Here is a 26,026-nt window from a genome sequence, read left to right on the forward strand (position 1 = left end):
GGAGGGGTGGCCCAGGGTGGGATGGATAGCTGGGCTCCCAGGTGGGGAGGGCTGAGCTGCCCTGTCTGTGCTGGGAGGGGCTGGCCAATCCATCAGGCCAGCACAGGGGAGGGAAGGACTGGAGGGGAGCCCCCAGCATGGTGGGCAGCTCTGTGCAGCTCCCAGTTGGTGCAGCAGGGCTCAGCACTGCTAGGGCCCTGCCTGCAAGCCTCTCCGCCCCCACTGCTGGGTGCTCTGCCCACAGGACCTCTCCCTTCTCAACAACCGGGTGCTGCTGTACCACGCCAAGGCTGGGACAGTCATCGCCTGCCAGGGGGACCAGGTAGGTGCCAGGGGGTGCCAGTGCCCAGCAGCCATGGGGTGACACTGGTAGCAGGTGCTCTGAGCTGGTGCTGCTGTTGTCTCTTGGCAGCTGGGGCCTGATCCCCACTGCCCTGCAGCAGCCCCAGTGTGGAGTGGGCAGGACATGCTGCCTGCCCAGGTGGGGGCACCTCACCCACTCTGCACCGGTGCTGATGGCTGCATGAGGAGCAGGGTCATGGGGCTGCCAAGCTGCCTGGAGTGGCTCACGAACGTGTGTGCCAACGTCAGGGCAGACTGTACAAACCAGGGCACGAACCCCAAACAGGCTCTGTGCTCTGTAAAGATTTCACCAAGTAACAAGCGTGAACTCCTAAAGCACTATAACAGCCTTACCATGGAGTCACAGACAGTCCTTGGCTGCACCTGGGTCTAGCTTGCCACCCAGGCAAGCCGGCCTTTGTGATAGATGGGCCCTTACACCAAGAATCACAGCAGTATTCAGGTTACTCCCTCACCCAATGGACTAGTCACTTACCCCCGGTCAATTGTACCTCAGATCTCAAACCACAGACAATGCTTGTAGCCAATCCTGTGATACTAACTAAAGATTTATTAACTAGGGGAAAAAACTGAGAGTTATTCACTAGGTGAAAGCAGGTAACAGACGCACACAAGTGAGGTACAGTCAGGTTCCAAAAGGCAGTAGAAGCTGCTGTAATGTGCAAGTTCTATACCAGGGTTCTCAAACTGGGGGCCGTGAACCCTCAAGGGGTTGCAAGCTTATTACCTGGGGGGTTGTAAGCTGTCAGCCTCCACCCCAAACCCCGCTTCGCCTCCAGCATTTATAATAGTTTTAAATATAAGAAATGTTTTTAATTTATAAGGGGGGTGCACTGATAGGCTTGCTGTGTGAAAGGGGTCACCAATACAAACGTTTGAGAACTGCTGCTCTATGCGACCTTTAGGGCTAACCCAAGCTAAGCTGCTTGTGGATCCCTTGCTTATGCTTAGAAATCTTGCCTTCCCTGAATGCCAATCCCCGGCAGTGATACAGATCTTTCTGGTCAGGCCTTATTTCCTTCCCCCAGAGCTCACACAGATGGAATGAGTGTCGGTCGGTGCTTGGCTCCCCTTCATGGGTGTGTCTGGGGGCGGGGTGTGTGTGGGATCAAGGAAGTTGAGTTACACAATAAGAGGTTTACAATGCTAACGCTTGATGTAACTACACCATGGGCTCCAGTGATGTGATAAGTGAGATCAGCATCCTACAAGCATTTCAGCATTTCTGAACACCAAACACATTCGCATCAACTTCACATCTATTCTAACAGTGCGAACACACTGGTGAGCCAGCCTGGTTCCCGGCTCTGCGTTTGTCACTGTTCAGTGAGGTCTGGGGGCCTTGGCATGAGCTGGCACCTGGTCTGCCAGCGTCACAGGGCCTTGCTGCTTCCTCAGCCTCTCACGCTGAGTCCCTCCTTGTGGAGGTCAATGACACTGTGGCCATAAGTGCTGAATTCTGCTGGCGCCGGTGGGTGCTGCCACCCTCTGCGCCCGGCCCCGCCCTGACTCCACCGTTGTCCTGCTCCCTCCCGCCCATGCCCTGCCCCCATTCAAACCCCTTCCCCAAAGTCCCCGCCCTAACTCTGCCCCCTCCCTGCCCCTATTCCAACCCCTTCGCCAAATCCCCTGCCAACCCCCGCCTCCTCCCCTGAGCGCACCGCATTCCTGCTCCTTCCCCTCCCTCCTGGAGCTTGTTACACCGCGAAACAGCTATTTTGTGGCGGCAAGTGCTGGGAGGTAGGTGGAGGAGCAGTGATGCAGCGCGCTTACGGGAGGAGGCAGAGGTGGAGGTGAGGTGGGGCGGGGGGCAGGGAGGGAAGCTTGGCAGCGCCCTCGCCAGAGGTTCCCTGTGCGTTCCCCCCCCCCCCCCGGGCTACATGCCTATTGGGCAGGTGGGATGGCAGCTCCCCCGTTCGTTCCCCCCCCCGGGTGCTGGGCCTCAGGCCTAGGAAACATTAAACCCCTGCACAGCTGGAATGGGGAGGGGTTGGTTCCCAGGGAGCTGGGGGAATTTATGCTGGGCTGTGGCTCTGCCGAGGTTAGTGGGGTGCTCCAGAGAGTTCAGGCTCAGCCGGAGCTGTAGGCTGTCCCCCAGGTCTCCTGGCTGCCTATCTGTGGGTGCGCACCTTGGGGGCAGGCGCGCACCTTGAGGGCAGGCCTGCCCCTCACCCTGGTGCTGGGACTGACGTTCCTCTCTATCCTCCGCCCCCCTTTCCCTCCAACAGGACGTCAGCCTTCACTTTGTGCTGTGGGGCTGCCTGCATGTCTACCAGCGCATGATTGACAAGGCGGAGGATGTGTGCCTCTTTCTGCCGCAGCCTGGAGAGATGGTGGGCCAGCTGGCTGTGCTGACCGGGGAGCCCCTCATCTTCACCATCAAGGCCAAGCGTGACTGCACCTTCCTCAAGATCTCCACGTCGGACTTCTACGAGTTGGTGTCTCCCTTCCCCTCCACATCCTGTGGGCAGGCTCTGCCCACCTCCCACCCCACTTCCATCTAGGCTGGTGGCCTGGGTCAGATTGGGGCCAGTGCCCCCTAGGGGGGAAAGGCACCGTGTCCCATTCCCCACCCCCATAAACCAGCCAGTCCCCTGCCCTGGGCTGGATTGGAGCTGCCTCCCCCTAGAGGGGAAAGGCCCCATGTCCCAGTCCTCCAATCGTGCACCTGTTGCATGGGCCTGGATTCTCCTGCCCTGGGCTGGGATCTGTCCTGGTGCCATGTTTTCTTGGCTGGCTCTGTTCCAGAGGAGGTGGGTGACTCAGGGAGGGGGCGGCTGCAGTCAGCAGTGCACTGGCAGCAACGGGGCCACCTGTGCACTGACGAGCTGCCCGCTATCTCCCCAGGATCGTGCGGGAACAGCCCAGTGTGGTGCTGAGTGTCGCCCATACTGTGGCCGCCCGCATGTCCCCATTCGTGCGCCAGATGGACTGTGCCATCGGCCGGATGGCAGTGGAGGCCGCACGGGCCTTGTACAGGAGAGTGGAGGCCTGTGCTGGGGGGGGTGCTTGGAGACCCTGGCTGGGGAACCCCAGCTTCTCCGTCTAGCCCAGGGCACAGCTGGGACCAACTCTCCCTGCTGTGTTTAACCCCTTCCATGCCAGGGTAATGGGCACGCCTGTTACTCTCAGCCTCGTCCATGCCCTTCCTGCAGCAAAAATGACTCAGGCATCCCAGCGCTCTGGGCGGGCGCTGTCCAGGCCAGCAGCCGTGCTGTTTCCAGAGGGGCCAGGCAAGACCTGACCAGCTGCCTCTGACCCCTCCATGGGACTCAGGTTTTCACCTGGGCTGACCTCACTTCAATCCCTTCCTGGCTGCAGATGTTGGATTGAGAGCAGCCCGGGTGCTCTGGGGATGGGGGTGTCCCAGCCCAGGGCGGGTGCCAGCTGGGGCAGACAGACTCGCCACTCATTGCATGTGCTCTCCCAGCCCAGGCGGTAGGGGGCGTTCTCCCTCGGGCAGACACCAGCTCAGCATTCAGACTCACCGCTCACTGCATGCACTCTCCCAGCCAATGTGGTAGGGGACGCTCTAGTTCTAGGGCTGGAGGAACCCAGCCCTGGGGAACCTAGGTCTTGCAGGATAGCTCCATTGGGAGGGGACTTGTAGAAAGAAGGAGTAGAGCTCCATATGAACACACAAGTGACATAAGCAGCACATTGATAGAATTACAGACCCCCTCCCCCAGAAGAGTAACCCTAATCAATGAGCCTACCCCAAAGTGACGGGCACATCTGGTAACAGCATGCAAAAATCATTTTTGTTGCCCTCCGCTGGACTCTTTCCAACTTTTCCACATCCTTCTTGTAGTGTGGGGCCCAAAACTGGACACAGTACTCCAGATGAGGCCTCACCAATGTCGAATAAAGGGGAACGATCACGTCCCTCGATCTGCTGGCAATGCCCCTACTTATACAGCCCAAAATGCCGTTAGCCTTCTTGGCAACAAGAGCACACTGTTGACTCATATCCAGCTTCTCGTCCACTGTGACCCCTAGGTCCTTTTCTGCAGAACTGCTACCTAGCCATTCGGTCCCTAGTCTGTAGCTGTGCATGGGATTCTTCCGTCCTAGGTGCAGGACTCTGCACTTGTCCTTGTTGAACCTCATCAGGTTTCTTTTGGCCCAATCCTCTAATTTGTCTAGGTCCCTCTGTATCCGATCCCTACCCTCTAGTGTATCTACCACGCCTCCTAGTTTAGTGTCATCGGCAAGCTTGCTGAGAGTGCAGTCCACACCATCCTCCAGATCATTAATAAAGATATTAAACAAAACCGGCCCCAGGACCGACCCTTGGGGCACTCCGCTTGAAACTGGCTGCCAACTAGACATGGAGCCATTGATCACTACCCGTTGAGCCCGACGATCTAGCCAGCTTTCTATCCACCTTACAGTCCATTCATCCAGCCCATACTTCTTTAACTTGGCAGCAAGAATACTGTGGGAGACCGTATCAAAAGCTTTGCTAAAGTCAAGGAATAACACATCCACTGCTTTCCCCTCATCCACAGAGCCAGTTATCTCATCATAGAAGGCAATTAGGTTAGTCAGGCACGACTTCCCCTTGGTGAATCCATGCTGACTGTTCCTGATCACTTTCCTCTCCTCTAAGTGTTTCATAATTGATTCCTTGAGGACCTGCTCCATGATTTTTCCAGGGACTGAGGTGAGGCTGGAGGTCTAGGTTGGATATTAGGAAACACTATTTCACTAGGAGGGTGGTGAAGCACTGGAATGCGTTACCTAGGGAGGTGGTGGAGTCTCCTTCCTTGGAGGTTTTTAAGGCCCGGCTTGACAAAGCCCTGGCTGGGATGATTTAGTTGGGAATTGGTCCTGCTTTGAGCAGGGGGTTGGACTAGATGACCTCCTGAGGTCCCTTCCAACCCTGATATTCTATGATTCTATGATTTTCCTTCCTCAGGAAAGTTGGATCCCAGGCATGTTGGTTAATGAGGATGCTGGGAGATTGCTTTAGGTGAAAAACTGCTGTAATAATTGATTTTAGCCTGTTAATGTAAAATTTAGACTCTAAGAAGCATGTTATGATTTTCATTTTATATGTAACCAGTTCTGTTTCCATTATCCTGACTCAGTACCTCTTAAATCTTAATCTTTGATAATAAATTTAGGATTATTCCACTATACATATATCTCATTGCTGTGAGGTTATAAACGATCTGATCTTGAGCTGTACCAATCAAGCTGTTTGGATTCTGTTCCCTGGTAATTTCTGTGAGTGTCCTGTGACAGTAACCCGATGCTACTGGGGGACACTTTCAGAGGGGCTTGGGGGCTGCGGTGCAACTACTGTTACCGTGCAAGGCAGAGCAAGGGCTGGCAGAGCCCTGTGGAGATTGGTAGGATGGCTAACAGACCGGTGATGTTATGCTTGACTAGATATCAGCTCCCTGAGAAAATCTTCCTCTCGCCAGATGGGGAACAAGGTGACTCAGAGCCTGGGCACCCCAAGAAAGCTGCACACATACCCCTGTAACCTGCTTTCCCTCCTCCAGGGGCCTCTTTATCTTAGCCAAACCTCAAATATGTTCAAACCGTGTTCAAATATGTTAAGGACTGTTACAAAGAGGACCCTGATCAACTGTTCTCCATGTGCACTGGAAGTAGGAGAAGTAGGAATCAGCTTAATCTGCAGCAAGGGAGATTTAGGTTAGATATTAGGAAAAACTTTCTAACTATAAAGATAGATAAGCTCTGGAATAGGCCTCAAAGGGAGGTTGTGGAATCCCCATCATTGGAGGTTTTTAAGAACCCATTAGACAAAGAGCTGTCAGGGACAGTCTAAGTATAGTGCCAGACGGGATGATCTTTCTAGGACCCTTCCAGCCCTACATTTCTAGGATTCTCTGAACTGTGGAGTTTAACTGGTGAGCCCCACAGCGAACTGACCCTGCAGCGTTCACCCAGCTCTAGTCCAATGTGAATTATTAACAAAATGAGCTGGTCCCTGATACGGAGACATCACAAGACCAGTGAGCACAGCAGGACATACCCTATCAGAGATACCCAATGACAGTCGTTCCCTTGTAGTGCAGTGGGGGAAGCTAGGGAATCCAATGGTTCCTCTCGGATAAAGTCTTGCAGTACACAAACAGGGACTTGGCTTAGAAAAGCAGAGATGCCTTCCCTCGTCCACTATTGCAGGCACCTATCCTAAGCCTGTAAGTAAACAGACGCGGTTCACAGATAGCCTTCTGACCCAGAAATAGACTAGACAGGAGGGAGAATAACTCACCAGAACACAGTCCATTCCACTTACAACTCAGAATTCATCAGCAACACTTAATTCCCAGAAAAACAAAGATGAGAATATGATTAAGAATCAGACCCCAGATCACTAACTACAGGGATTAGATCTAGCTTTGTTGGTGTCATGGACTCACAGATCGTGCCCACTCGTGGCCCTGTGCGGTCCGTGGGGGGGGGGGAGGGCACCCCTTTCAGTGAGACAGCCCTTCTCGGGGGTCCACTCTCTCTCGGGGTTAGGCCCCTCCACCTCCTGGAGCCACACCTCTCTGAGCCTTAACACATCTGTCTCTCGCCGTGGGCCCCCTCAGAGAGTCCACTTGCTCTGGACCCCCCGGGGCCTCCCTCCCCCTGAAGGGGACGATGCAACCCTGTTCTCTAGACCGGAGTGACTCAGCCAGCGTAAAACAGGAAGGTTTATTGAGCATTGAACACAACACAGGTAACACTCAGGGCCTCAGGCCTGACCTCCCTCAGCCCAGTACATCCCAGTCTCCTTGCATCCAGGTGGGCTCTGCCTGCCCCTCCTCTCCAGCCCAGAGCCCCCCTGCTTCCCAGCTGCATCTGAGATCACCGGCCCCAAGCCCCCCTCTGTCCATTGTCTTCTTTCCAGGTAAACAGGGTCGTCTGGGCCTCCTTTCCTCTCTGCCCTCCTCTGGCTGGAACCGGCTGGTTGGGTCATGGGGTCCTCCCACTGGCTAGAACCGGCTGTGACTCCTGAGCTGGGTCTCCAGGTGACTCCTGAGCTGGGTCTCCAGGTCAGGGTCTCAGGTCACCGGTTGCTGGGGTGTCCATCCTCCAGGCCATCGGCTGGGGTCCCAAGTTCCCTCTCCGGTCCTCTGTAACAACAAACTCCCTCTCCCCTCACCTCGTTAAACCAGTAACACCCAGGGGCACTGAGTCCCACTCCCTCTGCATGCAAATCATTGGAAAACCACAAAAATATAAGAAAATCCCCCATTTCGTCACAGTGGAGATCCTGGAAGAGTGGTTAGAAACCCCAGAGAGGCACTGAACTGAGGTCTTCTTCCATCTCTGCAGAGAAAGGGTAAGGGAGGAAGCCCCCACATCATGGTTACAGTGGACATGCAGGAAGCCCCAATTTCTCTGAAAGAAGAAATCAGGCCTCTGAGCAATTGAAACAGATACTTCAAACAGTTTAGTAGGAAATGTGTGCACAGTAAATCCAAAATCTGGGGCTGGGTTATTTACATATGACCTTCTTTGTGAGATACTTGGCCAGCACCTGAAAAAGAAATGTGAAGAGTCATGAGTATTTGTCCAGTGCCCCTTAATACACATAAACAGAGTGGAGAATACTAGGGAATAACAATATGATACCATGGACCGGGAATAAGCTGCTGGATACGGTATAGAAAGCAATCACCAAAACAGGAAACACTACAAGATTAGGGGAACCCATATTACTTAATATAGTCGCTTTTGAATGAGCGGAATGTGTCAATTCAGCAGGGGTCTCTATTGATTTCCTTCCAATATTCAACTCTTACAGGAACATTGTCTCCCCATTGAGAGCTATAAGCAATAACATCCCAGACTCCCTCTGCCTTTCGCCCTCCTCTGCTAACTGCTGCCTGATGAATCCTCACAGGCCCTGAACCCAGGGGGACAGTAAACTCGAGAATGAGATGGTGATGGAGACTAGAAGCCTGATCATTCAGTGACCTTTTTCTATGAGGTGGAGGATCATAGTAGCTAACTTTGGAGGATGAGTTCTATCTGCTGAGCGCCTTCTCTGAAGGGCAGAGCATCCTTATCTCCCAATAACATCAGTGGGAGTTTGAGAACACTCAGCAACTCATAGGATTGGGCAATACAAATACAAAGGCCTTGGGTGACTAAAGTTAAGCACTAAAATCTGCAGTTAGATGCCTAAATACTCATTATAGCCACCTGCAGCCGTGCTGATTAAATCTCTATCAGCATTGTGGTGTTTAAAATAGATATTTGAAAAACAAGGGGACTGATGTTTATAGGCATATTTGTCCTTTGGTTGACATCAGACAACTTTATGCCAGGTGAGTGAATTTTCCAAACCTGGATACCTAAACTTTGACTCCTAACAATCACATGTAGGTGCATAAATAGGGGTGGGATTAGTGGTAAAGTCACCTTTTTGCTGCCCTATGTTGCAGTGGAGCAGGACAAAGTAGCCATAAAGCTGCCCTAAGAGGCAGCTAGGATTTCCCCAGCAGGTGCAAATCCCTAACACAGAGAACTAGCATATATAGTGTACAGCCAGTGTAGCTGGCTGTATGTCACCAACTCCTAGCTTCCCACCCAAGTATATGGGGTGTGAGCTGGAAACAGAAGATGGCACACACAGTGTGCGTTGTGTTACAGCAATCTCCAGTGCAGCAATGGCTGTTTCAAGACAGCATAATTTAGAACAACCCAGAGTCTAGAGCTCAGGTGTATTTGAGGATCTGGGCCAGTACTTGGCTGTTACTATAGTAATGACCCCTGAGCAAGCAGTATAATGTACATGCTTATCACTGAGCTTGTCCAGAGGCTACATGTCCATCAGAATGACTAGATGTCCTGATGTGTAATAAAAACGCTTTGAGTAATAAAAATCAACCCAGGCTACTTTACAGGGCCTCATCCTTCTCTCACTTACAGCATCTGAGCAGTAGGACAACGGCTAATACTGCCCAGTAGAATAGTTGCCTCTCCCTTCTTCCAATTTTGGGTAGCGGGAGCGAGTAGTATAAGAGCCCTACTGTCAATCAAACATTAACCCCACACCTTGACCCAATAAGCCTTGCCCACCGGTCATTGGAAGTCCCACCCCATGGGGGTATTACTTCCGGGGTCAAGGCAGACACATGACCGGAAGCAAGGTGTGTCATGTGACCCCTCTAAGAACTCCTCCCACTGTCCTCTACCAATCAGGATGGGTTTTGCCCTTGATAGGAATGCCCCGAGAGAAGATTTGACCAATCAGGGGGAGTTCCGAGGTTTGCGTGACCCCTCTAAGAACTCCTACCACCATCCTCTACCAATCAGGAGGGGTTTCAGCCGCTGGGGACCACCCCGAGAGGAGATTTGACCAATTGGGGGAAATTCTGGGGTGGGGTGACCAGTCCGGAAGTGGTTCATGTGACCCTTCTAAGAACTCCTCCCAACACTCTCTACCAATCGCGATGGGTTTCGGCTGCAGAGGATTGCCCCGAAAGGAGATTTGACCAAAACAGGGCAGGTTCAGGGATGGGGTGAACCACCCAGAAGAGGGTCGTGTGACCCCTCTAAGAACTCCTCCCAATGCCCTCTGCCAATCAGAATGCAGCACCATCACCCCATAAGTCCCAGCGCTGGGCAGAGGAGGCCATCTCTTACCAAGAAGACATGTTTTAGAAATCGTGGAAAGGCTGAGAGGAAACATGGACTCATTTGCCACCCCCGTGAGAACTTTGGACTTTGTTTTAACCCCGAGGACCTTTGGACTTGTGTGGAGAAAATGTTACAGCAGCGACAGTTCCGAAGAGGATGAGGGAGCAGCCGAGGGGATTCCTTTGGCCCAGCCATTGATGGATATGCCAGAAGCCAAACCCGAAGCCCAACCACTCATGAGACACCCCGATGAGCATGGTGGCCTCTCGTCGTCCACCACCCTGGAGGAGGAAGGGGATCATGGCTTGGGGGAGTCACCGGTGGACAAGGTGAATGGAAAAGACATCGCTCAGGTAAATGAATGATTAAGAAGCGATAGTCGATGATGGGGTGTAATGGGGTTAGGTACCTGGGGTTGTGTAAATCTAAAAACAAGCAATGGGAACTTACACTTGTTTCTTGTCTGAAAATCTCTTGACAGCTCGACGATGCCTTTCTAGAGGACCCGGAGGCCCTGGTCAGCATTGCATTGTGGAAGCAGAAAAAGAACTGTCAGAAAAGAACTGCAATGCATGACAGTTTGTTAGCAAGAGTCAGGCTAACTGTAGCCCTGATAACGCGAGATTTGTAGAAGCGAGGATTGTGTGAGGCGGGTGAGAAAGTACTGTGTGAGAAGTTATTGTGACCTTGTATAGATAAGGTGTAGAAGACCTTGTGTAGATAAGGTATAGGAAATATTGTATGTTGGCAAGAGTCAAAACAATTAAGAAATAAGATATCAAGATGGCTTATGTATAACAAAATGCAGCTGTCCCTCATTATTTTCTGTAATGAAAGGTATAAATGCTTGTTGTAATTAGGTATCAGAGAGAGAGACCTGCTTGGCTCTCTCCCTCTGCACAATTGTGAGAGTTAATAAAGCTTCTGACTTGCTGTACCCAAACAAAAGAGTGAGAACTCAGTTTTTCTCCGACAATTTGGGGGCTCGTCCGGGATGGCAACGCCCTCAGAGGCACTGGCAGTTACTACGGATCGTTCCCCTTCGAACCCCATGGCGCCACAATAGAGGTAGGAGACCTTTTGAAATCTCTATTGGGGTGTCGGAGGAGGACTGTCCGTGGGGCCGTCTGTCCCTGTTGGGCTCACGCCATCCGAACTTATTGACTGTGCAGCAAGGTCAGATGCTGAGTGGCGTAGGGGAATTGTTTGCCGCCCCCTGTATGCATATGCGAGGTGCATAGGATTGCACCTGTGTTGAGGGGTTGTTACCGCCTCAGCAGGAGGGGTTTTTACCGCCTCATAGTCCGGACAGAGGGGTTGTTTACCGCCTCAAGAGGGGTTTTTACCGCCTCGAGTGATGCATCGAGGTACTTGGGAATAGTACCTGAGGTACTTGGGAATAGTACCTGGAGTAAGGCCTTGGTGTGTGTGTGTGTGTGTGTGTGTGTGTGTGTGTGTGTGTGTGTGTGTGTGTGTGTGTGTGTACACCAGTGTGAATTGAGTGTTACCGGAAGACGCCCAGAGTACTCTGCGAAGTCTTTTGGCTCGTGACCAGAACTACTCTAACGCAAGCCCGGTAACTAGAGGATCTTTTAGGAGATCCGACCCACGGTACGCTAACTCGGCCTGGCATCGTCCGGCGAGGAGGCTGCCTGGGTCTAGGAGTGTGTGAACCCATCTTCCCTCCCCTTTTCCTCTCCGTGTGAGCCACTGACAGTCTGACCATCTCACTGGATGCAACAGAGTATGCGGCGCCGTCTCTCTGAGATTAGCCGACGCTCTTTGCTGAAGGGAGGTGTAGGAGGTCATGGCCATCCTCGTTAGTCTCTCCTGTGTGAGTACCCTGTAGGGAGAGATCCTTAGTTTATATGCCGCTAGCGCGGACAGGGCATCCTCCTCCCTGTGTGTGTGATTGGAAAATGGGTGGGGGACAGTCTAAGGATTCCCTCTCACCCCCTACGGGTACCCCAGCTTATTTCATGTACGTACATTATGGTCCATCAACCTGCAGGTATTTAGAGAATTGGAATCATTACACGCGTGAAAATTCATCTAAACAATGCCCACTAGAAGGTACCTTCAATCTAGATAAGATCATACATCTCAGAGGAGCTTTTAATCACCAAAAAAAAAAAAGCCTCTGACACACAATGGGAGCAATTTGTCTATTGAGGAAAGGAACGGGTTAATTTGAAATTCAGCTTGGTCCAGAGATAAAGAGAAAGTTAATCTGCGTTCAAGGTCAAGAATCAATGCAGACCAGGCTAAGTACAAAGAAAAACTGCTTTCGGCCCCAGCTGGCTGTGAAAAAATATAGACATAGTCAAACCAAAGGCAATACAAGTTACAGGACTGAGATTACATTTGCAAAGCTTAACTGTCCAGTGAGATCCAACAGTCTGCCTTTGCGACCCTGGAGCCGGCGTGGTTTGGGGACTCTGAAGAAGCCACAGGCAGCCGGCCTGGACTGGAATCACTGAAAAGACGCCCCAGGAGACCTCAGGGTGTAAAAGAACTGCCCTCCCAAGAGAGGAAGCAAGTTGGAGATTGCACAGCACCTTCTCTGAATGTTATACACAGACGTGGCCAGTCTGGACGTACGTGTGTGAGTATGAAAGTGTGCCTACTCTCAGCCGCAGTAAGTCTGAGAACCGGAGAGGGATTTAGCATTCCTCTCTCCACCCCGGTTGATCGGGAAGGGTGTCAGGTGGATCTACCCCAGTCGTAGCAGGACTGGGCAATAGAGAAGTTGGAGTAATAGGAAGAGTTGTGTACTTGATAACTAGAATTGAGCAATTAAGAGCATAGATCATGAACCAGGCAGCAACTCAAACCTATGCCCAGGGCAAGTTGCAAGCCTTGAGACAGGACTTCCAGGCAGAAAAGGAAGCACTGGCTAAGCAAGTACCGGTCCTTCAGGGACTTGTCAGAATTTAACCATTTGTGTTTGCATATGCTGTAACAGCAGTGTGTTTGCCACAAGAGAAAATTGAATAGTTAAACGCCAATGGGCCATGCGTTTTGCCCAAGTGGCAAGCCTCACGAGGGAGGACTCGGGTAGCCTTGTGAGTAAGAATGTTTAAGAGAAGAGACCAGGAAGGGTGGGGGCTAGTTGAGAAGCCCACCCTCCTATCTAAATTGGTAGGGAAAAAGCCGGTGCCCATGGAAGGGACGGTTCAGCGAGAAAAGCAGGATTGGGCCCAAGCGGGCAGGCAATAGATAGAGAGATTGGAAAACAGGTTGGAAACTTTGAGGGCATAGTGGAAGGAAAAGAGTAAGTAATTATAAGCATGGGGATTTCAAATCCCCAGGACAATAATTGGAATGGTAAAATCTGTCGTTTTGGGAGACAAGCAAGTGATTTAAGAAAAGAGAGTGAAAAGTTAACTCTGTAGTTGCTAGAGGGAATCAAGCAGTGAAACTTGGTAGGAATGTCTGTAAGTAATTCAGGCAAGAGGTTATTTAAGTGGAATTATTCGACTATGAATACGTTAGTCTAATTTGCTGAAAAAACACTCCTGCTGTATACAATCTGTGTTTTATAAGTTTGAGATGAATTGGTAATTGTTTAAAGTTGCAAAAACCGAAAATACTTTTGCCAGACACAGGAAACTAGTGTTGTTTAATATGGTGTTTAGCATTTAATCCTTAAGGTGACTTAATGCTTTACAAGATTTAAAATGTTTTAACTAAAGACCAAAGGTTGTGGCTGCAGCAGGGTAGTCAAAGCCAGGAGAATAAAAGATTTGAATTTGTTTTTGGGTAACAAAATAGCAGATAAAAGATCTGGTAAAAAGATAGAGAAGGACAGTGCCCCTGGCTCTGTGTGGTCGAGCTGTCACTTTACTAGGGGTGCATGGAGATTTTGTAAGCACAAAAGAAACAGTTACACCTTGTGTAGAAATGGATGTGGCTAGTGTTGTGGAAATTGAATTGTGGAGAGGATGTGCATTTTCCCCAGAACATGTGCAGTGTATATTGTAGCAGAGGTAAAAGAAATGCAAACCTACCAATATAGGTTGTGTTGTCTTTTTCAGATCACTGGGTGTTTGAAAGCAGGAGCTAGAAGTAAAAGGCAATCAAAAGTCTGGGAAAGTTAATTGTGTCCCTTTTAAAGTAAGAATCTTTAAGCTGTGGATAGCTTTGGATCTGGAAGCAAGCCAGAAAGCATCTGTATTAATGCAATTTTCTAACTAATAAGGTAGAAGCCACTGAAACCTGGGCTGCCTATGAAACAAATACAAGGAAATATGGGGTAATTCCTCTGTTTTGTCTAAAATCAACAAGAGTATGTGTATATAAAGGAAATATTTTAAGCAATGACTGACTACCCAGAAGGGGTAGACCTCTGTTCTTTTGTCTTTCAGATCATCAGAGAAAACGGATGCCAGCTGAACAGCATTCAATGTACCATGCATTTACTGGTACAATAGGAATTATTTTTGTGTTCTTTGTCCTGTCTTGTGGTGTTTGTCTTGTGGCCAGAATTGTTGGGTTTAATATTTTCATAAGACAGTCTAGTTCAAAATTAAATAGAAGGGTTAAATCAAAAAGCAGATACTTGTTTTATTCAACTTGGAATACAAAAAGTGTTTGGATAAATCAGGAAAATGTGATATACTAAAGTCTAATACATTTGCTTAAGTAAGAAAAAGAAACTTCATTGGCCAGATTTTTAATTGAAAAAATTGTTGTTAAAATTTGCATACCAACAGTCTTTGGAAGCAAGGACATGGAAGGTTAACCTACTCCCCATATTGCCCATGGGATCCTTCTGGCTACCTCAGATTTCTAGCCAGAGGGCTGGGGAGGGAGGAAAGCTATTGGACACCTGAGGTTGTACCGAGTGAACTCCTCAAAAGTGGGTGTGCTTGTCCTGGTTTGTTGCTCCAAAGCTCTGTAATAAAGTTATTTTACTGGAAGAGTGTACATGGCATACATTGAATAATAAGACTAATGTACTGTATAATGGCAATGTGTATGTGTTCATTGTTGGGAAAAGGTGTATGAGTGAAGAGTGGAAGTTTCCTTTGTAGGTTAAAAGAAGCCAAGAAGGGGAGAAGGAAAAAGAACAGAATGAGTTAACTGAGGAAAAAATAGCTAGCAAGCTCAGTCCAAAGATAAGACGTTGGCCCCATCCAAGGATACTACCCACAGCTAAGACTTGGCTGACAGCCAAGAAAAGGGGGGGCCTGAATGTGCCCAAGCAACTATGATATCTGCAAAACACTGCCAGGCATTAATGAAATGTGTTAGGTTTCTTTTCTCACAGATAAAAGAAGTGCTACCCAAAGACCCTAGCAGCCCTGCCATTCATTGAAACAAGGAGACTGAGTCTACGTAAAGTCCATCAATGAAAGACTGCTTTGGCTCCATGCTGGAAGGGCCCTTTCCAAGTCCTGTTAACCACCAACACCGCTGTAAAGTGCCAAGGACTGCCCACCTGGAACCATGCTTCTTACTGCAAAAAGACCCCTCCACCTGGAAAGGATTCTCCAGCTGCTGATCAGCCTATTTCTCCTGCTAGCTCTGCTGTGCCTCCTGGACAGCAGGGAAGGAGGACAAGGTGAAGTGCTAGTAACCTCTCCTTTGTCCTCTGACAGATCTACAATGCCTTTGAATTCTTTTACAGGAATCACACCAGTACAGGGTGAAGTGCTAGTAACCTCTCCCCTGCACTATGGTGAATCACAACTGCTTTTGAAGAAGAAAAGAAGAAACACTCGCTCTGCTGAAACCACCAAAGTCCAGGAATTCCTGACTACAAAAGACATTAAGAACTGGCCCAGTGGAGAAGACGGAGCATCGTTTATTGGCAAGGAGGGAACTGTGGGGACCGTTCCTGGGAATGCGGGGTCCAGTGGTGGGGTGGATTCTTTCCAGGGGCAGGACTTTGTGCTTATGGACAGGTACCTTCAGGATGCACTGCCCTTCCTAATTGGCTTTCAGAAGATGAATATCAAAACCGCCTTGCCACCACTAGGACTACACCCACTAGTCCCTTGACCCCTGCCACCACCACTGTAACTTACCCAGATACAAACCGTACTGTATATTCCAATGAAACCCATTGGCCAAGGCTGTCACATCTTAGTGATTTACTGAAATTTTGTTCAGAGAAATTATTCTTTAAAGTTCAGGATAATGTATATGAGCAAACAGTTGAATGGAAAACAAATGGATCAGTAGAGATAGAAATACATGATATCACTACCAGCGAACCCCAAGAATTAATAATTGCAATTGATGGGTTCTATAGTGAAGTAGATATGATGGTTGTTCCTGGAACTTGTACTGTGTTAAATGAGAGAGGCCCTTATTGTTATTTGGTCATCCAATTAGTGAATAATCAGACAAATACCCAAATTGTTCACAGGGGGCTGCCATTAGATTAGCACAACAGAGGGCTTGGGTTATTTCCTCTAGAAAGAAGAGAGACTTGACCGGATCCCTGTGGGATGGGGCCAATAGTGCAGCAGCAGTGTGGAATATTTTTAAGAACCAGGAACATGATGAGAAATTGGGCCAACTAGAGAAGGCCATTGGCCTTGTTTCTGGAGCACAACTAACCCAGGTACAGGCTGGAGTTGGTGAGTTACATGTTATTTCCGCCCTTAGTTCTATGACCCAGAAGTTGCTAAGAGAGATGGTACTGAATATCACTGAGGCTGGGAAGGCATTGCAGTGGGATCTAGCATGTTCAGAGACTCAGGATTTCCTGAATGACCAGCTGATGTCCATTCGGAATGATCTAGAACATCAGGCTTGGCCCACTGCCCTTACAGACACATCAGGAGTACCATCTGATCTGTGGCCATGGAGACTTACTTGGAAACTTTCTGGATGGAAGTGAGGACGTTCTCAGTGCTCCTTCCAAGCATATGGACCGGTAAAGGGGGTGTGGGCTCCCACATACCGTATCCTGCCGGGTCCATGGGGAGGATGCATGTGGGATTGGATAATTCACCGAGACATCTGGGAAATTAGACCACCTGATATGCCCAATCGATTTTTAGTCAGTGCTCCTGGGATTACACCTCACATTTGGATGGGGTTAGGAAGTCAGTGGACATTTTGGCCATTAGAACCCCCACAGCTTCAGTGTAACCGTAAACTGGAGCCAGGAGAAGTTGTCACTGTTTATGACTACGTTTGCTGGGAGGGTAGGGGACAAGGAATTACCCTGACAGGACACTTACTTTTTCAAGCTAACGATAGCTGTGTGTATGTTAATGACACCACATTACAAGACATACATTTTAATCTCACTACCACTGCAGGCAATCATATTATTTACTGGCCTGCAGATAGAGCTTTCCAAGTAGCCCTTAGGTTCCAGATACCCTTTAATTGGACTAGTTTAGTACCTGATAGATTTCAGAATTTGTTTTCACTGTTACCAGAGATTCAGAAAATCTCTGAAGTACAAGGGCAAATTCACATGCTTCAAAACATATATCAAGTTGAAAAGTATGCCTTTCAGACAGCTTATAGAGTATCCACTTTATGTACTAAGTATGATGTATTGTGCTTTGTGACTAAGGCTGTACAACAACCCCATTATAGTATTGCTATGGGAATGTTATTGCTTGTATTGTTATTAGTTAGTTTAGGATTATGTTATTGTTGTTGTAAAAGACGTAATAATAGTAATACCTTTCATGTTCATGCTAATCATGCATTGTCATTACATCCAATCAGAACCGCTAAAATTGAAACATCTGATATAGAATCTGAAGTCCAGGACTTGATGCAAATAGAGGTTTGAGAATGTTTGTTGTACTAGAAGTACAAAAGGGGGGGTTGTGGAAGCAGAAAAAGAACTGTCAGAAAAGAACTGCAATGCATGACAGTTTGTTAGCAAGAGTCAGGCTAACTGTAGCCCTGATAACGTGAGATTTGTAGAAGCGAGGATTGTGTGAGGCGGGTGAGAAAGTACTGTGTGAGAAGTTATTGTGACCTTGTATAGATAAGGTGTAGAAGACCTTGTGTAGATAAGGTATAGGAAATATTGTATGTTGGCAAGAGTCAAAACAATTAAGAAATAAGATATCAAGATGGCTTATGTATAACAAAATGCAGCTGTCCCTCATTATTTTCTGTAATGAAAGGTATAAATGCTTGTTGTAATTAGGTATCAGTGAGAGAGACCTGCTTGGCTCTCTCCCTCTGCACAATTGTGAGAGTTAATAAAGCTTCTGACTTGCTGTACCCAAACAAAAGAGTGAGAACTCAGTTTTTCTCCGACAGCATCAAGCAGCGAAGATGAACTCCGAGGATGATGGCTATGAGTAGTTTAGGAGGAGGTTTGGCATGGAACTCGCTGAGCCAGTGCCACGTTGTGAGCGTAAAAAATTATGCGGACTATTGTACGCGTTGCTGTTTGTGCTGTTCTTAATCACTGTCTTAGGGAAAAGCTTTTTGAAGATTCTGAGGGCTGTGTCATAGATGCACCAGCCCGCCGGCACCATGACCATGTGACTTGGACTTCAATGGATATAAACTGCAAGCTCCAGGGCCTGTGTGCTGAGCTGTGTTTGGAAAGCTTATTGAACACTATTATTGCCATAGGGTATGCTATGCAATTTCTGTGCCTAACCCAAGAACATTTAACACAAGGGGTGACCTTGATAAATGCTGTGCAATTCAGTGGAGACCCTGATCATGTTTTAAAGAAAATGCCCAAACCGGAAGATGCCTGCTTACAGCGTTATGTTGACCGTCTGGTCCGCACAAAAAGTGACAGAACCCTGCTTAAGAAAAAGACTTTTTGTAAGAAATCTAATAGGATTAAGTTAGAGAATGGTGAGGGGACAGCCTTAGAAAGCCTGAATCCTCAGAAAAGTATATTTTTTTATGATTTTGAATACACGCAGGAGACTGGGTTGCACACTCCCAATTACATTTTTGCTATGTCCCTAAAGCCGGAAAAGTCCTGGGAATTTAAGGGCGATGAGTGTCTTTCTATGGTTGTTAAGACCTTTATTGGCAAAGAGTTCCAGGACTACACATTCCTAGCACACAATTCCAAAGGTTACGATGTGTACTTCATCGTTAGACAGTTACTGAAGGAAAAGATGTGCCTAGAATTGATCACTCAGGATAGTAAACTAATGTATGTGGAAGTTAAGGTCCTGGGCATTCGTTTTATAGACTCTTTAAACTTCTTGCCCATGAAGCTTAGCAAGCTCCCACAGGCGATGGGGTTTGAAGGGTTCAAAGGGTATTTTCCACATTTTTTTAACACTTGAGAAAATCAAAATTACATGGGGCCTATGCCCGGCGTGGAGCACTGTGGTGTAGAAAGCATGATGCCCAGGGAAAAAGCAGAGTTTCTCGACTGGTATCGGGACCATAGGTATGAGATGTTTGACTTGCAGAAAGAGCTCGCGTATTACTGTGAGCAGATGTCAAAATTTTGAGACAGGCTTGTATCCTATACAGAAAAGAGATTACTATATCTACCTTCTCCGTCATTTTCATAGAGAGAGGACCTGGTAAATTCACTGAGATAAAACTGTGTATAGACAAACGATATCCGCCTATATTACAAACCTAACCCCAGGGAAGAAATTCACTATTATGATTTTACCAGCCTGTACCCTTTCGTAAGCAAAACCCAAGAATACCCTATCGGACACCCCAATATACTTTATGACAAATTTGGACCCCTTGCAAATTATTTTGGAATTGCAAAAGTTAAAATGTACCCCCCACGAGGCTTCTTTTCCCCATTGTTACCTGTCAGAGTGGGTAACAAGCTTATGTTCTCGCTATGACAAACCTGTACTGAAACCAAGCAGCGGGAGACGTGCATCCATACTGACGAGGAGAGGGCCATCCTGGGGACTTGGTGCACGGTGGAATTGAATGCGGCCATAGCGAAGGGGTACACAGTGGCTAAAATATATGAAATCTGGCATTTTAATGAAAAAATCTGATGAACTGTTTTCAGAGTACATAAAATTACACCTCCACCAGAAACAAGAGGCTCCAGGGTATCCCAGCTGGTGCACAGACAAAGAAAAACAAAATCAGTACATTAACGATTTCTACCAGAAAGAAGGCGTGCATTTACGCCAACACGAGATCAGGTTTAACCCCGCTAAACACCAAATCGCTAAACTGTTTTTAAATTCTCTGTGGGGTAAATTCGGCCAAAGAACAAACCTACCCAATAGCAGCATCGTGAGAGACCCTGACGAACTCTTTCAGTACCTGTTTTCCCCCCCACTACGAGGTTTCATCCTGTGAGTTTATCGACGATGAAACAGCGTGCGTGTCTTGGAAGCATGCAAAAGACTAGTACTCAGTCTCTGGAAATACCAATGTTTTCATAGCCTGTTTCACCACTGGTTACGCCCGCTTAGAACTATACAACCTGCTAGACAGGTTGCAAGAGCGGTGCCTGTACCACGACACTGACTCGGTGAGATCTGTGAAAAGGGAGGGTGACTGGAATCCCCTCTGGGGGATTATTTAGGTGACCTCACGAACAAGATCCCGCCAGATCAACACATCACCCAGTTTGTGTTGGCAGGCCCGAAAACATACGGGTATAAGCTGTAGAGAGGAAAGGCCCGTATGAAAGTCAAAGGTATTACCCTAAACGTAGCAAACTGTGAAAAGATCAACTTTGACAGTCTGAAAGATCTAGTCCTGGACTATTGCACGGGCCTGTGAGAAAACACCTCAAGAAAGATGGAGGTGCAGCAGCCCTCTATCGTAAGAAACAAAAATCAATGGCAAATAGAGACAAAAACCCTTAATAAAACACAGAAAGTCGTTTACAACAAGAGGGTCCTAGGAGAAGGGTTTAAAACCTTGCCCCATGGCTTTTAAAATGGATACAAGGTGGAAACACCCCTTTTCTGCAATTCGTGCGAGGCCTAGCAACTGTGGGAAAAGTTACTTTATAAAAAATGTGTTGGATAATGCCAAACAAACATTGTCTGTTATGCCTGAGAATATTGGATAACATGGCTATCAAAATCATTGCAAGATACGCATGTCTGGGCTTGTTGAAACATGTTTTGAGCAAGGCTAGGCATGCCCAAGAATTTAAATTTAGTTTTTACAAAATTCATCACCATCCGGTCGTTTTGCACTAAAGTCATTAGAACAGAATTTTAAAATCCAGTCAAAAGATAAACCCTTGCTACGATGATGTAAGAAAAACATGCAGTGATAGCCGCAGGCGACAGAGCAGGGGTCTTGTAATTGTCTATTGTGAAACACAATGTCTGTGGCATTTTTGTTTAAAAATTTCATAATGCTTTTAGGAAACAACACACTGTTTGGGGGGTGCCCGTATGAGTCAAAAAACTCTCCACGGTTACGCTCCGCCAGATACAAGGCGAGCCAGTGTTCACCAAGTTGGTTGTGTGGATGCGTGTTGACCACCAGAGCTAGGGGTCTCTGAGATAGCTTGCTGCCAGGGAGCCAATCACAAGGGAACACATCTAAGAAATTCTTTTTCGTGTAATGGGCCATTGATAAGACATGTGAGAGCTGCACGGTGTCCATGTTCAAATATAGTCAAACAGAACGTTTCTCCTCTGAAAAACCCCATACACGATCATATTGACGGTGACGGTTAAAGCCTTCCCAAAATGTATTTCTGTTCTCAGGTTCCCGGTTTTAATCAGGGAATAGTGATCGGCGCATTGCTGGTCGGGAGATGGGTCAAAGGCAAACAAGGTGTAACCCTGTGCAAACTCCACACGGTCGATTAACAGAGAACGATCTTTCGTGTGTTTACCAGCTGTCTGTATCACATTCATGTATTCTCTCACGCAGCGTCCTACCTCGAAGTCTGGTTGCAGAGGCTTGGTTGGTATCTGTTCACCATCTACATACAAGGCCAAAAAATTAATATAATATTGAAAATGAAAGGGATTTTTTGTGTAACTTCTGCTAAAGGCATCATTATCCACAAACCCCAGGATAAGCATTTTGGGTAACTGTCCCAAAACCAGGTTATCTGGGTTACTGACCCTGCTGCTCGCGGGGATGCTAAACACTTTCATTCTCACACGGTCCATGGGATATTTAGCATTAGCGGTAAGCAGGGCCTCCGTGTGCCCCAGATGAACACTCGGGGCCACCCGTACTTTCTTCACAAAAAGGGATGCTGACACAATGCCATTAAACAGAAGGCGTCTTTACTGCGTGTCAGTTTAATTTTCACATCCACTCCGTTCAATAAAAGTTTTTCTTGAAAAAACAGGTCGCTGTGTAGATGATCCAGCAGCTCTACCGTCCTGCTCTGGGCAGTCAGCTTTGCACGCCTCACAAACCCTAGATTCCCGCCATCCAACTCTGTTTCTTCGTCTTGTCTGGCAGTGTCTTTGTAAAACAGGCCAGTGGAAAATTGCGTGGTAAAGGTGTCGTCGCTGTAATTGAGCGCCGATTCTATAAAGGCCCTGTAAGGGTAACAGTTGTTGCTTTGGCTTACAAGGCGGTCTCCCAGCGTGACATCCAACTGACTGAAAACAGAGGCCACGGGGTAATTCACCAGGCCCACTTCGGCGTCCATGGCGAGTTCAGTTCCGTCTCCTTTTACAATCTTGCAACATAGATACAGCAGTGTGTTGTTTAAATCCATATAATCGATGCCATTCCCTGTTATAAAAACATCAATGGGGACAGACTCCGTAACAGCCGATAGAGGCAGCACCTCAATGTAGATGCTTTTCTCAATGCTGGTCTGGGTAGGGGCTCTTTGAAACAAGTCTAGTTCGGATTTGGTGCACTCTTCAGACCCACAGTGAACAAAAGCCATGTTGATTAAAATATCTCTCTTTTACCAGGCGGAGAGCGTCTTCTCTTTCGCTCAGGCTTCCTCTTGGACTTTCGCTTATGGCTGGCCCTGCGCATCAAAGCCCTTCTTTTAAAGGGTATTGGGGGACCAGTGCGTTGCAAGTATGATACATTTCTCTTTCTCTTCCTCCTTTTAATGTACATCAGCCCCGATCCTTCCTGTGAAGCTGTATTCGAGTCGGTTTGTGTAAAGTGTAAGCATCCTGGTCTGAAAGCCAAGCTGTTACCTGTCTTCTAGTTAAAGTTTTACTATGCTTTTTGGCCACTTGAAAAAGAGGATTCATCGCGCCAAAGCTCCCAACTTCCCTGGGGGTATAATATATTTTCTTTAACAGAGTCATCTGTGGAGACATGACTGTTCCCGGTACCGTCTTTTACTAACACAAGTATGGAGGGGGACACATTCATATGGACACATTTAAATAAGTTTTATTCATTGCCTGGTTTAACACAACCTTTTACAGCCGCCTGTAAAAATGGATGCCGTGACCCCTACAATGAGGGAGTCTGATCTGGTTCATTCTTCTATTTTGTCCTTTTCTGGATTTTCCTCTTGAGATCTGTGTCTCAGACAGGAGCAAAACCAGCTGATGCATGATATATTTACTCCCACAGGGCTACCGATGTGTAAGTTCTCAAAGGCCTCTAGAAAGACATCGTCGAGCTGTTGAGAGATTTTCAGACAAAAAACAGTGTAAGCACCCCACTGCTTGTTTTTAGATTTATGCAATGCCAGGTCGATTCCTAACCCCTTACACCCCCATGATCAACCATCGCTTCTTAATTATTCATTTACCTGAGCAACGTCTTTCCTGTTCACCTTGTCCGCTGGTGACTCCCCCAAGCCATGATCCTCTTCCAACTTTAGGGGGGTGGACAATGAGAGGCCGTCACACTCACTGGTTTGGGTTTCGGGGTCGGGTTCCAAGGTATCTATCAAAGGGCCCTCCTTGGAACTGTCACTGCTGTAGCACTTTCTCCATACAAGTCCAAAGGTCCTCGGGGCTAAACCAAAGTCTGAAGTTCTCACAGGGGTGGTAGAGGAGTCCATGTTTCCTCTCAGCCTTTCCACAATTTCTAAAACATGTCTTCTTGGTAAGAGATTGCTTCCTCTGCCCGGTACTGGGACTTATGGGGTGATGGTTCTGCACTCTGATTGGCAGAGGACGTTGGGAGGAGTCCTTAGAGGGGTCACATGACCCTCTTCTGGGCAGTTCACCCCATCCAAGAACCTGGCCTATTTTGGCCAAATCTCCTCTTGGGGCGGTCCTCTGCAGCCAAAACCCATCGCAATTGGTAAAGAGTGGTGGGAGGAGTTCTTAGAGGGGTCACACAAAACACTTCTGGATGGGTCACCCCACCCCAGAATTCCCCCCAGTTGGTCAAATCTCCTCTCGGGGTGGTCCCCAGTGGCTGAAACCCCTCCTGATTGGTAGAGGGCAGTGGGAGGAGTTCTTAGAGGGGCCACATGACACATCTTGCTTCTGGTTATGTGTCCACCTTGACCCCCCGGAAGTAATACCCCATGGGTGTGGGACTTCTGGTGACTGGTGGGCAAGGGGTGGGGTTAATGTTTGATTGACAGTAGGGCCCTTATAGTACTGGAGCGCCTTCTTCTGTTGATCTCCGTTCCGCTTCATTCCCCAATCACTCGGCCAGAACAGATGTCACTTATGATCTCAGTTGCCACCAGCTGGACAGTGGGACTTGGGTCTTTCTGTAGGACCTGGAGAGCTGAAATTACAGAGGACAACACGTTAGTGAACAGACTGTCAAATCACAGCTCAGTGTGATCACAGAACCTTGAACTACCTGAGCAGAATGATCACATGGAAAAATGTGAGACTGGGCTCAGTCCTTCTATTGGGATGGAAAATACATGAGAGATGAATATGCCTCACTTTTCATATAGTCACCTGTGCCTGAAATAGCTGGAGACTTATTACCTCTGAATACCATACTACAGCAGCTCTCCAATACAAACAAAGCTTTAGGTTCCTCTACTGGGTCCCTTCCATGCTCTCAACTAGGGGGAGACCCTGACTCTACCAGAAAGTCATCCACTCTGCTGTAAATGGAAGAAGGCCCATTGTTTCAATAGCTTCCACTTTTAAGTTTATTTTCCATCTCTATTCAGGAGACACTGCCTGAGCTCAAATAAACCTGGAATTTAACAGAGGCCAGGTCCAAGCTGGTTTATGCATGATACAGGGCACCTACTGGAAGAAAAATTGCTGGTGGGAAATTTGAGGTAGCAGAAAGTGGCTACAACTTCTTCTCACCTGGGGAGTCCACAGAGAGCCAATAAAGCCCAAAGAGTGGATAGCACTGGCTGTGGAGGGGGCATTGCCAGGACAACCAGGAGATGTACTGACTCATAGCACACCTTCTGCAGCTTCCTCCTTCAGGGAAAATTAAAGCGGACTTTCTACTGGGCAAGAGTGAATTTGTCCTTTGCTGTGTGGCTGATGCACTTTGCACCAGTGGTATCGGTTACTGCTGCTTGTCAGCTAAATTCCTTTAGAACTCACTAATGAACAGGACTTCAGCTGTATTTATTACTTACACATCAGCAGATATTCCAGGTCCAGCCATTTCATACGCTGCCTGTCTGTGTGTTCCACGATGATGCCTAAATACACAATGTAAAATAAATAACAACAATAATAATAAAACCTTCCCTTGTTGAGTGCAAAGTGATATTAGCAGCCCCTAGACAGGTCTTTGGCGTCTCCTACTGTGGGCCTAAGGGTGAGCTGTGGGGCAAGAGGATGCTAGAGCAGTTTAGAGTCCACACTGAAGAGAATGAGAGAGACATTTTTAAAAAAGAATGTTTACATAAAACCCATTTGTTCCTCTTGCCACTGCTGTCAGTTATCGGAGACATACTAAGATAGTGTCTTGGTCTAGTGGTCTGAGCAAAGGACTGGGGCCAGGAATAAGTGAGTTCTAAGCAGGGATCTCACAAGGTGACTGATAGGTGAGACGTAGGCCACAATGCCTGCCTGTCTCACATGGGTGTGCTAGGGTGAAGAGGGCACAGGGCCAAAGAGGAGGAACCTAATGCTTCCTTGACAAGGTGGTGTGGCCAGGAACCTGAAACAGCAGGTGCTATGGGGAGGTGGGCTGCATGCCTCCCAATGATGAAGTAGCAGTGAGGAGCACTGAACAACACTGTGGGTAGGTCTGCACTTTGATCTAGGGGTATCTCTCCCAGTTCAAT

At 48.0% G+C, this 26,026-nt stretch overlaps 1 pseudogene; it reads right to left on the bottom strand.

Moving 5' to 3' along the window:
- The window catches only part of LOC135891996 (patatin-like phospholipase domain-containing protein 6), a 536,125-nt pseudogene that overhangs the window by 157,439 nt on the left and 352,660 nt on the right, over positions 1 to 26,026 (bottom strand).

Source organism: Emys orbicularis, chromosome 19 (assembly GCF_028017835.1).
Source record: "Emys orbicularis isolate rEmyOrb1 chromosome 19, rEmyOrb1.hap1, whole genome shotgun sequence".
Taxonomy (NCBI): domain Eukaryota; kingdom Metazoa; phylum Chordata; order Testudines; family Emydidae; genus Emys; species Emys orbicularis.